The 13,191-nt window shown below is 41.4% G+C and overlaps 1 protein-coding gene across 26 annotated transcripts in view; it reads left to right on the top strand.

The window, feature by feature from the left end:
• The window catches only part of CEP128 (centrosomal protein 128), a 484,430-nt gene that overhangs the window by 17,382 nt on the left and 453,857 nt on the right, over nucleotides 1–13,191 (top strand). For 9 of the 26 annotated variants that reach the window (XR_010151259.1, XR_010151253.1, XR_010151252.1 and 6 more), the window contains exons 1-2: nucleotides 53–629; nucleotides 2,676–2,831. The exons of 2 other annotated variants lie outside the window; for them this stretch is intronic. The gene's annotated coding sequence lies outside the window, so the exon portion shown is untranslated. Of the gene's footprint in view, nucleotides 1–52; nucleotides 630–2,675; nucleotides 2,832–13,191 lie in introns of those variants that run through there. 15 more of the 26 variants (XR_010151258.1, XR_010151256.1, XM_063793855.1 and 12 more) reach the window with 4 other exon arrangements.

The following is a 13,191-nucleotide window of genomic DNA, read 5'->3' as shown; positions in this document are numbered from 1 at the left end:
ATTTGTGAGTCTTTGGAACAATATACTGGACCCTGGTATTAAGGGGATTTTTACATTTCAGTGCTAGAAATTGTCTTTCCCTGTCCTCCCACCGCTCCCTTGCCCTTTTTCTACTTCCCCATCTTACCGTAGTCCTGGGGGACTCCTTTTGTCCCCCAAGGAGTAAAATTACAGTCAAGGCCAAGGAAGCATTTTTATTCACTTTCTAACTGGAGTTTGCCTCCTACAAAGGAGGCTGGTCCTTTAAAAAAAAAAAAAATAGAGCAGGGCAAGAGGGCGCGGCCGAGGGATCAGGCTTTTTTCCGGGAAAGTTACCCGAAGGCCAGCTATATGGCATCCTGGGATTTGCAGTTCCTTTTCGGGACTCTCTCCCTTGGTAATTCCTTGATCATGAGGCCGAGATGGACTACAACTCCCAGAGGGCCAAGCGGCGGCAGCGGGGTCCTGTACTCTGGCTGTGGCTGGGCGGCTAGTTCAAGTTGCCATAGCTGCGAGTCTGGGGAGAGCACAGTCGGTTGAGTCGCTGCGTTTGGTCAGTTGCACCTTCTGGGTCACTGGTAGCCGCGGGAGCCGGGTGGGGCCTAGGCGATGATCCGGCATTAAGGAGCTGGGATCATCCTCCGTCTCAGGTACCTGCCCCCACCTCCCCCTTGCCCTTTTTCGACCACTTCCCCGTCTTACTGTAGACGTTTTAGTCCCACTTCCCCTCGTCCCAGGGGTGGGGACCTCAGAGCGGCGCGGGATCTGGGGTGGGGCCGTGGATGGGTGGAGTGTGTGCAGAGGTGAGGGGAGACGGCGCGCCTGTCATCCCGAGGCCTCCCTCCCTCGGCAGGGGTGTCCGCGGTCAGGTCCTGGCCAGGTTACCCAGTGAATCTGGACTACATTGTCCTTCCTTTGGGAGCAGCTTGCTCTACCGCTAGCATCTGTGAAGCTTTAAGGGACAGGAGATTGGACTCATTCGGTAGGTCCTCCAGAGGACCGTCTGACATTTGCTTGCCTGTCCTGCAAGCAAATTTGATTTTTTTTTTTTTAATCCCTGTTTTGTAGTCACAGAAAGCGTGCTACTCTCGGGAACGCTTTATTAGTGACCTCTCTTTCCCGTGCCATCATAGGATTTGCTCCAGCCTTAGCTGTTAGCAGTCCCTTAATTGAATTATTTCGTAAAAATACCTGACATTGAATCCCAGCTGCATCTTTTATTGGTTTGATGGAGCCAATCTGTTATGTAGGCGTCTGGTAAAACCTTACCATTAATTGCAGCATTGATTTGAGTATTATGTAAAGTATCTAGCACAGTGCCTGGCACCCTGCAAGTGCTCAGCATTTGTTGTTTATTTTTTATTAATTATGCAGATTAGTGTTGTCTAATACAAATACAGTGTGAGCCACTCAGGTGAATTTAAATTTTGTAGTACCCACATTAAAAAAGTAAAAAGAAACTGGTGAAATTAAATAATAGTTTATTTAGCGCAATATAGAAAAATGTTTTCAATGGAGTAAATATAAAACTTATTGAGATTTTTACTTTTTTTTTTTGTGAGAAGGAGTCTGGCTCTGTCGCCCAGGCTGGACTGCAGTGGCGCGGTCTGGGCTCATTGCAACCTCCACCTCTTGGGTTCAAGCAATTCTCCTGTCTCAGCCTCCGGAGTAGCTGGGATTACAGGCACTCGCCACCATGCCTGGCTATACATTAAAAAAAATATATTTTAAGTCATCAAAATCTCTTGTGTATTTTACATGTATAGCACATGTCAGTTTGACCTGGCAAGAGCTAGAGCTCAGTAGCCATGTGTCTAGTGACTGCTGTACTGGACAGCACAGAGATAAGGTTAAAACTTTGGCAGTTTCATATTGGCACACATAAATTTGGTTGTGCCTATGACTCATTTCATGGGTGATGGTGGCTGTTTTGTTAGAAGAGTGAAGTGTGCACTGTGCCTATGTTCTCTCAGCGTATCTTGTCTGCCATTGCATAACCTAGGTCTCTTTGAACTGTTTCTTGACAGTTTATTTTGGTTAACTTTTTCAGAATACCTTTTTTTTTTTCTTGAAATGGTTTATAGATGTATTCCCAGATCTACCTTTTATGTAGACAACTCTCAGTTCTCTGGATCACTTCCTGTGGATTCTTACAGATTGCTTTGAAAGCAGTCACAATTAATTGAAAATATTTCTGTCCACAGCTCTTTTCTACAACCAAAGGCATTTTATTCTTATTTATTTAATTGTAGCACTGAGTATGGGAAGAACTGGGCATCTTATAAAATATTTCCTTTAGGAGTGTTAGACTGGCTTGGAAGTATAATTGGGTCACCACATTCAGCAGTAACATGTTAACTGTATTACCTGACTTAGTTACCAACTTTTAGACATGCTCATACATAGTACTTTTTGGCTAGACTTGGGCTGCGGTTCACACTGGAGCATGAACTCTCTGGCAAGCCCCAGGGATGCCCAGGCATGGACGGAAGTCACCAGTGACAATATGTGGGCTGGGCACTTGGATGTGAAGAATTGTAGTGAGGTCTCTTGGGCTTTTGAATCATTCTAGGAGCATTTTCTCTATTCTGTGTTATGCCATAGTCTGTACATAGGGACTTAATTTTCATATTTCATTATTTAAAAATGTTTAAAGTTGTAGGTATGTCTTACCCCCTTGTTTTGTTTATTTGTAGGTGGTTTGGGGAAAGTGTAGGGGCAACCAAAGATCATCTGCTTGACTAGGCCCTTTGCCCTGAACCTCATGAAGAAATGATAGGAGGCAGACATATGTGCCTAAAAAGAGCATTGAGCTCAGAGAAGAGCAACTCGGAGTTTTGGGGGTGTGCTTCGTAAGTATGCTTTCTCCCTGAGTTTCTGAGATAACACATTTTTTGCATATTTATGGTAGAAAAGACTATGCCAAGAAATGGAGTTTTGGGAGCAAGAAGCCCCTTCTAATATATAGTTTAAAAATAAAATATCGAATGATTGTGTATGCAGTGTTGCAAAAATTCAGATGAACAAAGTAGATAAGTTGAGATAGCCTTTATAACCTTAACAAAAGCAACAGTGATGTACCTGTTTCTATTAAGCAAGGAATTGAGAACCTGCTTTGTCTCAGGCATTCTGTCAGACACCTTTTACAGGCATTATATAATTCCTTTACCATGCTTATCTTTTACAAAGGAGACAGTTGAGTCTCAGGTTATTTAATTTGCTTGGGATTCTGGAGCCAAAAGAGTGATCATTGTTCCCAGGTCTTCTGACTCCAAATTTCAGTCCCACCCACTGCCAAGGGGCTTCATTGCTGTTTATAAGTGCCCTCGAATAGAATTTGATTCACACTCAACATTTTTGGATTAAGTGGACCATATATGGCACAGTGTGCAGTTATTCATCTCTTTCAATGTTCAAAAAGTTCTATTATCTTTCTTAGTTTTTTTTAAAAAAATATAGTAGTCCTTATATTATTATTGAGGTAAGAGATCATTATAATTTGTGATTTCCATAAATAAATTCAACATGAATTATCATTGATAATTAAGGGTGTAATGTTTAAAGTTTAAATTTACAACATAGATGTAAAAATTCTGGACCTTTTTTTGGATTTCATATTGTGCTCGATAGATAAAAGACTCTGAAACATAGAGGGGAGACACACTGCGGACTTGCAGTACTAATACTGTGTGGCTGGGCACGGTGGCTCACGCGTGTAATCCCAGTACTTTAGGAGGCCGAGGCAGGCAGATCATGAGGTTGGGAGATTGAGACCATCCTGGCTAACATGGTGAAACCCTGTCTCTACTAAAAAATACAAAAAAATTACCAGGCGTGGTGGCAGGCGCCTGTAGTCCCAGCTACTTGGGAGGCTGAGGCAGGAGAATGGCATGAACCCAGGAGGCAGAGCTTGCAATGAGCGGAAATCGCACCACTGCACTCCAGCCTGGGCGACAGAGCAAGACTCTGTCTCAAAAAAAAAAAAAAAAAAAATACGAACACTGTGTATTAAGATCAGTGGTGTACAAAATTTATAGGATTAGGCCAGGTGCATTGACTCATGCCTGTAATCCCACACTTTGGGAGGCCAAGGCAGGAGGATTGCTTGAGCCCAGGAGTTTTAGAACACCTTGGGCAACATAGCAAGACCCCGTCTCTACAAAAAAATAAAAAAATTAGCCAGGCATGGTGGCATGTGCCTTTGGTCCCTGCTACTCGGGAGGCTGAGGTGGAATGATCACTTGAGCCCAGAAGGTCGAGGCTGCAGTGAGCTGTGATCACACTACTACACGCCAGCCTGGGTGACAGAGTAAGATGCTGTCTCAAAAAAAAAAAAAAATTCTTAGGATTAAAGAATTTTAGAGCTGGATGGGGGACCTATTGGGATAATCTGGCCCAGAAATTTTGGAAATAATATAAAAATAATCTAGATTTACTAGGTTATTAAAAACTATATTAGCATGTATATTATAGAATACACTATCCATGTAATGTCTCTGGGTTGATTCTGATATAAAGTAGTTTCAATACATTCATACTATTGTATAGTATGTTTTTCTTTTTTTGTAAAATGTATTGTTACAGGTCAGCACTTACCATTCAACCTTGTCTCTTTTAACAGATACATAATATCCCAGTGATTAGATACATTTATTGTATGCTTATCCAGTGGATTTATATTTTTTTCTTATTCTTTTACAACTGTAAAAAAATTCATTCACTCTGTTGCCCAGGCTGGAGTGAATGAATGTGCTCATGGATGAATGGATGAGTGAATTAAAATTTCTGAAGAATTTCTACAGTGAAATTCTTATGCATATGTCTATACATAAAATATATATAAATATTTTATCTTCCTAGGTTAATAGTCATAGAAATAGATTTTCTGGGTCAACGTCTATGTATATTACAGATTGATTGAGACAGGGTCTCACTCTGTCACCCAGGCTGAAGTGCAGTGGTGCTATCTTGGCTCACTGTAGCCTCTACCTCCCAGGTTTGAGAAATCCTCTCACATCAGCCTCCCGAGTAGTTAGGACTACAGGTGTGCACTACCACACCTGGCTAATTTTGTTTTATTTTTTTGTAGAGACAAGGTCTCACTGTGTTGCCCAGGCTCATCTCGAACGCTTGGGCTCAAGCAATCTTCCTACCTTGGCCTCCCAAAATACTGTGATTACAGGCATGGGCCACTGCGCCTGGCCCGTATTATTTATTTTTACTTGTATTGCCAGGTTGTTCTCCAGAAAAGCTAATGTGGTTTTTTTTTTTTTTAAATTTTTAATTTTTGTGGGTACATAGTAGATATACGTGCTAATGTAATTTTTATAGTTAATACTCTTACAACAAGGTATAACCTTGCTAACCCTGCGAGTGAGAGGCTTTTTCATCTGTGTAAAACAGATAGACAAGAATATCATTTTATTATTTTAATTTGTAATTATTTAGTGAAATAACAAATAACATTTGTTAGGGTCATTTGATTTCTGTGAATTGTCTGCTTATGTATCTTTTGAGTCTTTTACAACTGGACTGTTCTTTTTCTTGTGTTTTTGAAAGAGCCGATTAACCCTTTGGTTCCCATATAATGCAAATATTTTGTGAGTTTTTCCTTTAGTTTTTAAAGCTTGTTTCTGGTATCTTGTTATCACTAATTATGAATGACTCAGAGACTTATCAGGCCTTTATCGGATATGCACACCTCTCTGAAATTTCTATAATGCTGGTGCTTGGAGTATTTGGGAGATGGGAGTATTTGTGGTTACATGAATCCATTTAATTCATTCTGATAAACATTTTCCCATCCCTCCCTCCCTCCTTCCCTCTCTTCCTTCCTTCCTCTCTTTCTCTCTTTCTTTTGAGATGAAGTCTTGTTCTGTAACTCATGCTGGAGTGCAGTGGTGTCATCTTGGATCACTGCAGCCTTGACCTCCCAGGTTCAAGTGATCCTCCCACTTTGGCCTGTCAAAGTGCTGTGATTGCAGGCCTGAGCCACTGTGCCTGGCCTGATAAACATTTAGAATCTACTCTGCATACAGGGTTTGCTGTGAAACAGGTGCTCATGAATGGATGAATAAGTGCTTGTGAACGAATGTGCTCATGGATGAATGGATGAGCTTTAATTCTGTACTTCCCAGGCACTGGTCCATTTGATTCTGCCTCCTGCTCTGAGGTGCTGGAGCAGGGTGGACTCCTGATGAAATTAGAGCAAAAATACAGCCTGGAACTGAGCCTGCTAGGTTTTGGTTGTGGAATAGAGATGTCTGTGTGTAAGAAAGCTTTCTACTTTTTTGAGTTTGGGCAAGTTAACTTTTGGAAGTTGTTTCCTTACCTGTCATATTGATTACAGCTACGTTTACTCTAGGGCTATTGTTGGGGTTACATTAGTTAATACAAGTAAAGTGCTTAGAACAGAGCCTGGCACAGAAAAGGGCCATTTAATTGTTGAGTTATTAGTATTATTGCTTATTTTGGCTTCTACCATGATGACCACCGCCACCACTACCATCATTATTGTATTCTTTAAAAACGATTAATTTCTGTTTCGCTTAAGCTAGCTCATGTGTGTTCTGTTTTTTTTTTTTTTTTTTTGGTGGGGGGACTCATAGCTTGAATACAACAATAAGTACTTTATTTTTATTTATTTATTTATTTATTTATTTATTTATTTATTGAGACAGACTCTTACTCTGTCTTACTCCAGAAGGCTGGAGTGCAGTGGTGCAATCTCGGCTCACTGCAACCTCTGCCTTCTGGGTTCAAACAATTCTCCTGCCTCAGCCTCTCAAATAGCAGGGATTACAGGTGCTCAGCACCACACCCAGCTAATTATTGTAGTTTTAGTAGAGGCAGGGTTTCACCATGCTGGCCAGGCTGGTCTTGAACTCCTGACCTCAAGTGATCCACCCACCTTGGCCTCCAAAAGTGCTGGGATTATAGGCATGAGCCACTGTGCCCAGCCAAGCACTTTATTCTTATCAGCTTATTTTGCTTTTAGGGAAGAGTACCTTTACTCATTGGTATACCTGTTTTTCGTTTGTTTGTTTGTTTTTGTTTTTTGCTTTCTCACCACTGCCATTTACATGTAACAAGTGTACTGATTAAAAAGTTGGGTTTCGGAAATAGTCTTCTTGCCTGGATTTGAATCCTGGCTCTGCCACTTAAGTTACTTTGCTTCTTTAAGCCTTAGTTCTGTTTTCTGTAAAATGGGGATGATAATAATAATGTTATGAGGATCAAATGAGAGAGCATACATAAAGCACTTAGTATAGAAATTAGTCCATAGAAAACTGTAAATCAATAGCTATTATTATTTCAATAAAGTTGAACATTATTATGCCTTTGTATAAATGTAAGCAAGTAATATAGCAGTTATAGTCTCATAATTTTACAGAAAAAAATTAAAACAAATATTCTTTTTTGTCTTGGTTTATATATGTTTCCAGTTATGGGGTCTCCTATTTATTTAGAAGGTTGCTTTAAGATTATGGTTTGAATCCAGGCTTTTCTAGCTACTTAACTACTGGGAGCGTTAGTAGTTCTTCATTTGCAAAAAAGGGACTACTTTGTTCATTTAAGAAGTAAATATTGAATGTGCCGGACACTCAGACACTATGCTGGGGCCTGGAAATAGATGAACAAGAGCTAGTATATGCCCTCAGGGGGGTTAGAAATCCTGCCTTGTAAGATTGGCCTGAGGTTAAGCCAAGCTTTGCAGAGATACTTTACTGTATGCAAAGTATCTGTCATACCTAGGTGCTCAGTAAATGGTGGTTCTCGCGTTTGTACCTCTGATGTTCTGATTTCCAGCTATGTGCTCCAATCGTTAAATCCAGTATGTTTCTACTTTATCGATGTTTTAAAAAACATTTCCTATTGACCTTTAATTTTAAGGTCTGCTCAATAAACTTTTGCCAAAGGATGGTCTTTGAGTTCTTAGACAAGAAATCATTATCTTCTTCCTGACCCTTAAAATTGGCTGTGCCATAGTTTGCTGAACCATCTGGTACTGCAAAGCAGTTTTAGGATGAAGGCCATTATTTGTGTAACTTATTAAGACAGGAGGCTTGAAAGCTGGGAATTAACTGCAGAGGGTGGGAGAAGTGTGTCACAGTGTTTGCAGGAAAGATGTGTAGCACATCCTCAGCCGGTGGTTGCATAGGACTCTCCCCAGTAAGTGACTTGCTTGCATGGATCCTAATGGTAGGTCGGGCTTGTCTGAAGTCTGCCATCTTATTTGTTGTATATTGGACCTCCCTGGCATCAGAGTCTCAAATATTTTGCAATCTAAGGCTTATTTCCCACACATAAATATTCCTTTCTAGCTACTAATCTCTTTCTTCACATATGCAGACTTCCTAAAAGAATGATTTATACACAGTGCTTCTGCTTTTTCACCCCCTATTTACTCCACAACCTGGCATCGTCCTCACCTAAGCCATTTTACTGAGACTGCTTTTGATACAGTCACTAGCACTTCCAAAGGATACTTTCTATTCCTTTTCCTACTTGACGTATTTGTTGCATTTGTCCCTCAGAGTTCACTCAGCATTTGCCCCTAAACAGATGAGACAGATGTCCCATAGTAATTTTAACAGGGAAAGTTTAACATACAGCAGAGGTTGATAAGCCATATCCCATGGGCTAAATTTAGCTTACCACAGGTCAAATCAAGCTACCCCATTCATTTATAATTGTCTGTGCTTTTGTGCTACAGCTGGCAGAGGCTCACAGTTGGGCAGAGAAAAAAAGTTTGCTGACTCCTGATATAATTAACTATAAGGGGATTATCTGTAAAAGGACAGAGATGACTCTAAAGAATCCCCTGGGCTGACAGATAGTGCCCAAAGGAGATATAAACTTGGAGGGGGCTCTCTGCAAGGCTGGGATTCATACCTTGTTGGAGAAGGTGTGGCTATAGCTCCCTGAATGGTGGAGAGACTTACTGAGTTACTGGGGCCATAGCTGATCCACAGTTGCTGGGGAAGGAGGGGACACTGTTCCTAATTAAAGGCGGAGTGACGCTGGAAGGCAGGGGACCACACCACGAATGATGGGCAGGAAACACCTCTCCAGGATGCTGGTAGGGTGAAGCTGGGGGATTGACTGTGAGGGTGTCTGTCAGATTCAGTAAGAATCTGAGTAGGGGGTGGGGCTACTGAAACCTGATGGAAAGCTGCCCAATGTGGGTACTGCTGAAACTTGATGGAGTTGAGTACCACTGGATATCCTCACACAGGATGCTGAAATGAAAATGCAACAAATGGAAAACATGGAACCAGAAAGAGAAGCCCCTTCCTTCTGCAGTGTCCTTTTAAAAAATCATTATTATTATTATTATTATTTGGTTTCAATAGCTTTAGGGCAGGGGTCCCCAACCTTTTTGGCACCAGAGGCACTTTTCATGGAGGACAATTTTTTCACAGACTGGGAGGCAGAGAGAAGGATGGTTTTGGGATGATTCAAGTGCATTGCATTTATTGTGTACTTTATTTCTGTTATTATTACACTGTAATATATAAAGAAATAATTATGCAACTCACCATAGAGTCAGTGGGAGCCCTGAGCTTTTTTTTCCTGCAACTAGACAGTCCCATCTTGGGGTCATGGGAGACAGTGACACCCAAAGTGTGTTGCTTACGTCCATTCTACTCTGTAGTCTCATTTTTGTTGCTGTCACTGCAGAAAAACCTGCTTCACAAAGATAAGATGTTGGAAATGGAAGCAGGCTTTTTGGTGCACAAGGCAAGCTCAGGATATTTTGCCTTGACTTAAATCCAGAACATATAGAGGTTTGAAGTTGTCTCAGACATACTTTTAAGGCCAGAGTCATTTGCAATCTCAGGAAGTTGATCCTCTTCTAGCATGGACAAAGTTGATTCACCTGGTTTATTTACAAGTGGGTTGCGGAACCATTTCTTCCCAATTTGGGGATCTTTGGTGGTTGAGAAGTATGTTGGTCCATTCTCATGCTGCTATGAAGAAATACCCGAGACTGGGTAATTTATAAAGGAAAGAGGTTTAATTGACCCATAGTTCCGCATGGCTGCGGAGGCCTCAGGAAACCTACAATCGTGGTGGAAGGGATGCAAACACATCCTTCTTCACATGGCATCAGGAGAGAGAAGTGCCAGGTGAAGGAGGAAAAGCCCCTTATAAAACCATCAGATCTTGTGAGAACTCACTACTATCATGAGAACAGCATGGGGGTAACTGCCCCCATGAGTCAATTACCTCCCACCAGTCTCTCCCACGACACATGGGGATTACGAGAACTACAATTCAAGATGAGATTTGGGTGGAGACACAGCCAGACCATATTAGGAAGTAATACTCAAACTCCTTTGAAAGCTGAGATAGATGATCATACACCAGCTGGGAGAAAGAAGGCCCTGGCTCAGTCTCTTTCAAAATCTCTGCTAATATTTGAAACATGTCAAAAATCCCAATGTTCACTGGTTGCCCCCATAATTCTAGTTTGGCTTTGAATGCATCCACTTTATCTGCTGACTTGAACACAGTTGTCGTTTTCCCATGAAGTGACAGATTGAGTTTGTGGAGCAGGTTGAATTTGAATATGTCACACAAGTAAACAAGTTTTACAACCCATTCCGTGTCACTGAAATGTGCTGCCAGTAGTGACTGTATTTCTAAAAGAACTCTCTGGAGCGGCTGTTGGAACTCAAAATCTCTGGCCAGTGATCTACCTTTAGAAAGCCATCTCACTTCTGTGTATAAGAGATGACGTGTGTACTCCGCATCTCCTCACAGAGCTGCAAGAACAGACATGAGTTAAGGGCATGTACTTTAATGTGGCTGATAATTTTAATCACATCCTGCAAAACGTTGTTAAGTTCAGGTGACATTGTTCAGCTACCCATCATTTCTCCATGGATGGCACAGTGCATAGACTCATATTCAGAAGCACCCTCTTTGACTTGAGTAGTGAAACCAGCAAGCCGTTCAGTCATGACAGCTGCTTCGTCTGTGCACATAACAACACAAAATGACCAATGTGGTTTTCCTGATAGGTAATCATTCAAAGACTTTAACAGTTCTGCAGCTGTGGTGTTGGTTGGCAGAAAAAGTACGCATATCGTATCCTCATGCACATCCTCCTGAAAAATATATCGCATAAAAACAGGCATTCTTGCCTTATAGTCAACATTGATAGGCTCATCAACCTGGATTGCATACCACGATGACTCATTAATCCTCTTTAACGGTTGTACCTCCCTATCCTCTGTTATTTCATCATTCATCTAGTTATAGTGCTAGCCAAAAGAGGAACACGTGCCACCTTTTGAACTGCAACCTCTCCTAAAAGTTCATGACAAATGTCCTTAGCAGCAAGCAGGTCAACTATTCACCAATAGTAAAGGACTTCTTTGCTTTAGCAATGTGGTTAGCCACTAAGAATGATGCTGGCAGTGCAGATGCATTTGATGAAGTGGTGGCCTTCAATAATTGCTTCTGTTCTTTGTGTTCATGTTTTTTTCTTTTGAAAAACTCCAAAGGCTTGTCTTTTAATGCAGTGTGCATGGTCTCCATGTGGTGAGGCAGTTTTGAAGGTTTCGTGGCTTTATTGCATAGCTGGTCATCACATATACAAAGCAGGCTTGGAGAAGGCGAATCACCTGTTGCAATGAACTCTTAATTTAAGGAGGACTCTTGGTAATTTTTTTAAATGGAGTTTTCTTTTTGTTGGCACTTTTAGCATCTTCTGCTGTCCCATCATTGGATCTTTCCCCCTTTTCAAAGAAGCTCTCCAGTGACATTTGTTTTTTACTCATTTTGGCTAGGGTTAGCTTGCGGGCTTACCAAAACAGTGACTGAGACAAGTGCATAGTGCAGGAAAGAGGTATGGACAGCAGTGGTAAATAAAATAATGGGCGGGCCGTGTGCGGACTGAAGTGTCGGATCCTGACTTAAAGCCTGCCGCCAGATGCAGCTTGTCACTTGCCACTCACTGATAGGGTTTTGATATGAGTCTGCAAGCAGTAGATTTACTACGGTCTCCGGGCAGTCAAACCTCTCTGCTAGTGTTAATTTGTATTTGTAGCTGCTCCCTAGCACTAGAATCACCACCTCAGCTCCACCTCAGGTCATCAGACATTAGATTCTCATAAGGAACACACAACCTAGATCCCTTGCATGTACAGTTCACAGTAGAGCTTGTGCTCCCAGGACAATCTAATGCCACCGCTGATCTGACAGAAAGTGGAGCTCAGGTGGTAATGCAAGTGAAGGGGGCGGCTGTAAATACAGATGAAACTTTGCTCACCCACCCGCTGCTCACCTGCTGCTGTGCATCCCGGTTCCTAACAGGCCATGGACTGGTAGTGGTCCTTGGCTCATGGCTGGAGACCCCTGCTTTAGGGTGTAAGTGGTTTTTGGTTACATGGATGAATCATATAGTGGTGAAGTCTGGGATTTTAGGCACCTGTCACCTGAGTAGTGTACATTGTACCCAATAGGTAGTTTTTCATCCCTCAACCCCCTCTCACACTGCCCCCTTCCAAGTCTCCAGTGTCCACTCTACCACTCTGTATGTCTTTGTGTATTCATAGCTTAGCTCCCACTTGTAAGTGAGAACATGAAATATTTGGCTTTTGATTTCTGAGTTACTTAGAATAATAGCCTCCAGTTCTAACCAAGTTGCTGCAAAATACATTATTTTGTTCTTCTTTATGGCTGAGTAGTATTCCATGGTATACCTATATACCACATTTTCCTTATGCACTCATCAGTTGATGGGCACTTAGGTTGATTCCATATCGTTGCAATTGTGAATTGTGCTGTGATAAACATAGATGTGCAGATGTCTTTTTGACATAGTGACTTATTTTCCTTTGGGTAGATACCCTGTAGTGGGATTCCTGATTCAAATGATAGATCTACTTTTAGTTCTTTGAGAAATCTCCATACTATTTTCCGTAGAGGTTGTACTGATTTACATTTCCATCAGTAGTGTATAAGCATTCTCATTTCATTACATCCACACCAATATCTATTGTTGTTTGACATTTTAATAATGGCCATTCTGCTGGGATAAGATGGTATCTTATTGTGGTTTTCATTTGGATTTCTCTGATTAGTGATGTTGATCATTTTTTTTCATGTTTGTTGGCCATTTGTATGTCTTCTTTTGAGAACTGTCTGTTTATGTCATTTGCCCACTTTTTAATAGGATTACTTTTTTTTTTCTGATAT

Source organism: Pan troglodytes, chromosome 15 (assembly GCF_028858775.2).
Source record: "Pan troglodytes isolate AG18354 chromosome 15, NHGRI_mPanTro3-v2.0_pri, whole genome shotgun sequence".
NCBI classification, from domain to species: domain Eukaryota; kingdom Metazoa; phylum Chordata; class Mammalia; order Primates; family Hominidae; genus Pan; species Pan troglodytes.
Note: the sequence above shows the minus strand (reverse complement) of the source record. Positions and strands in the feature narration are given on the sequence as shown.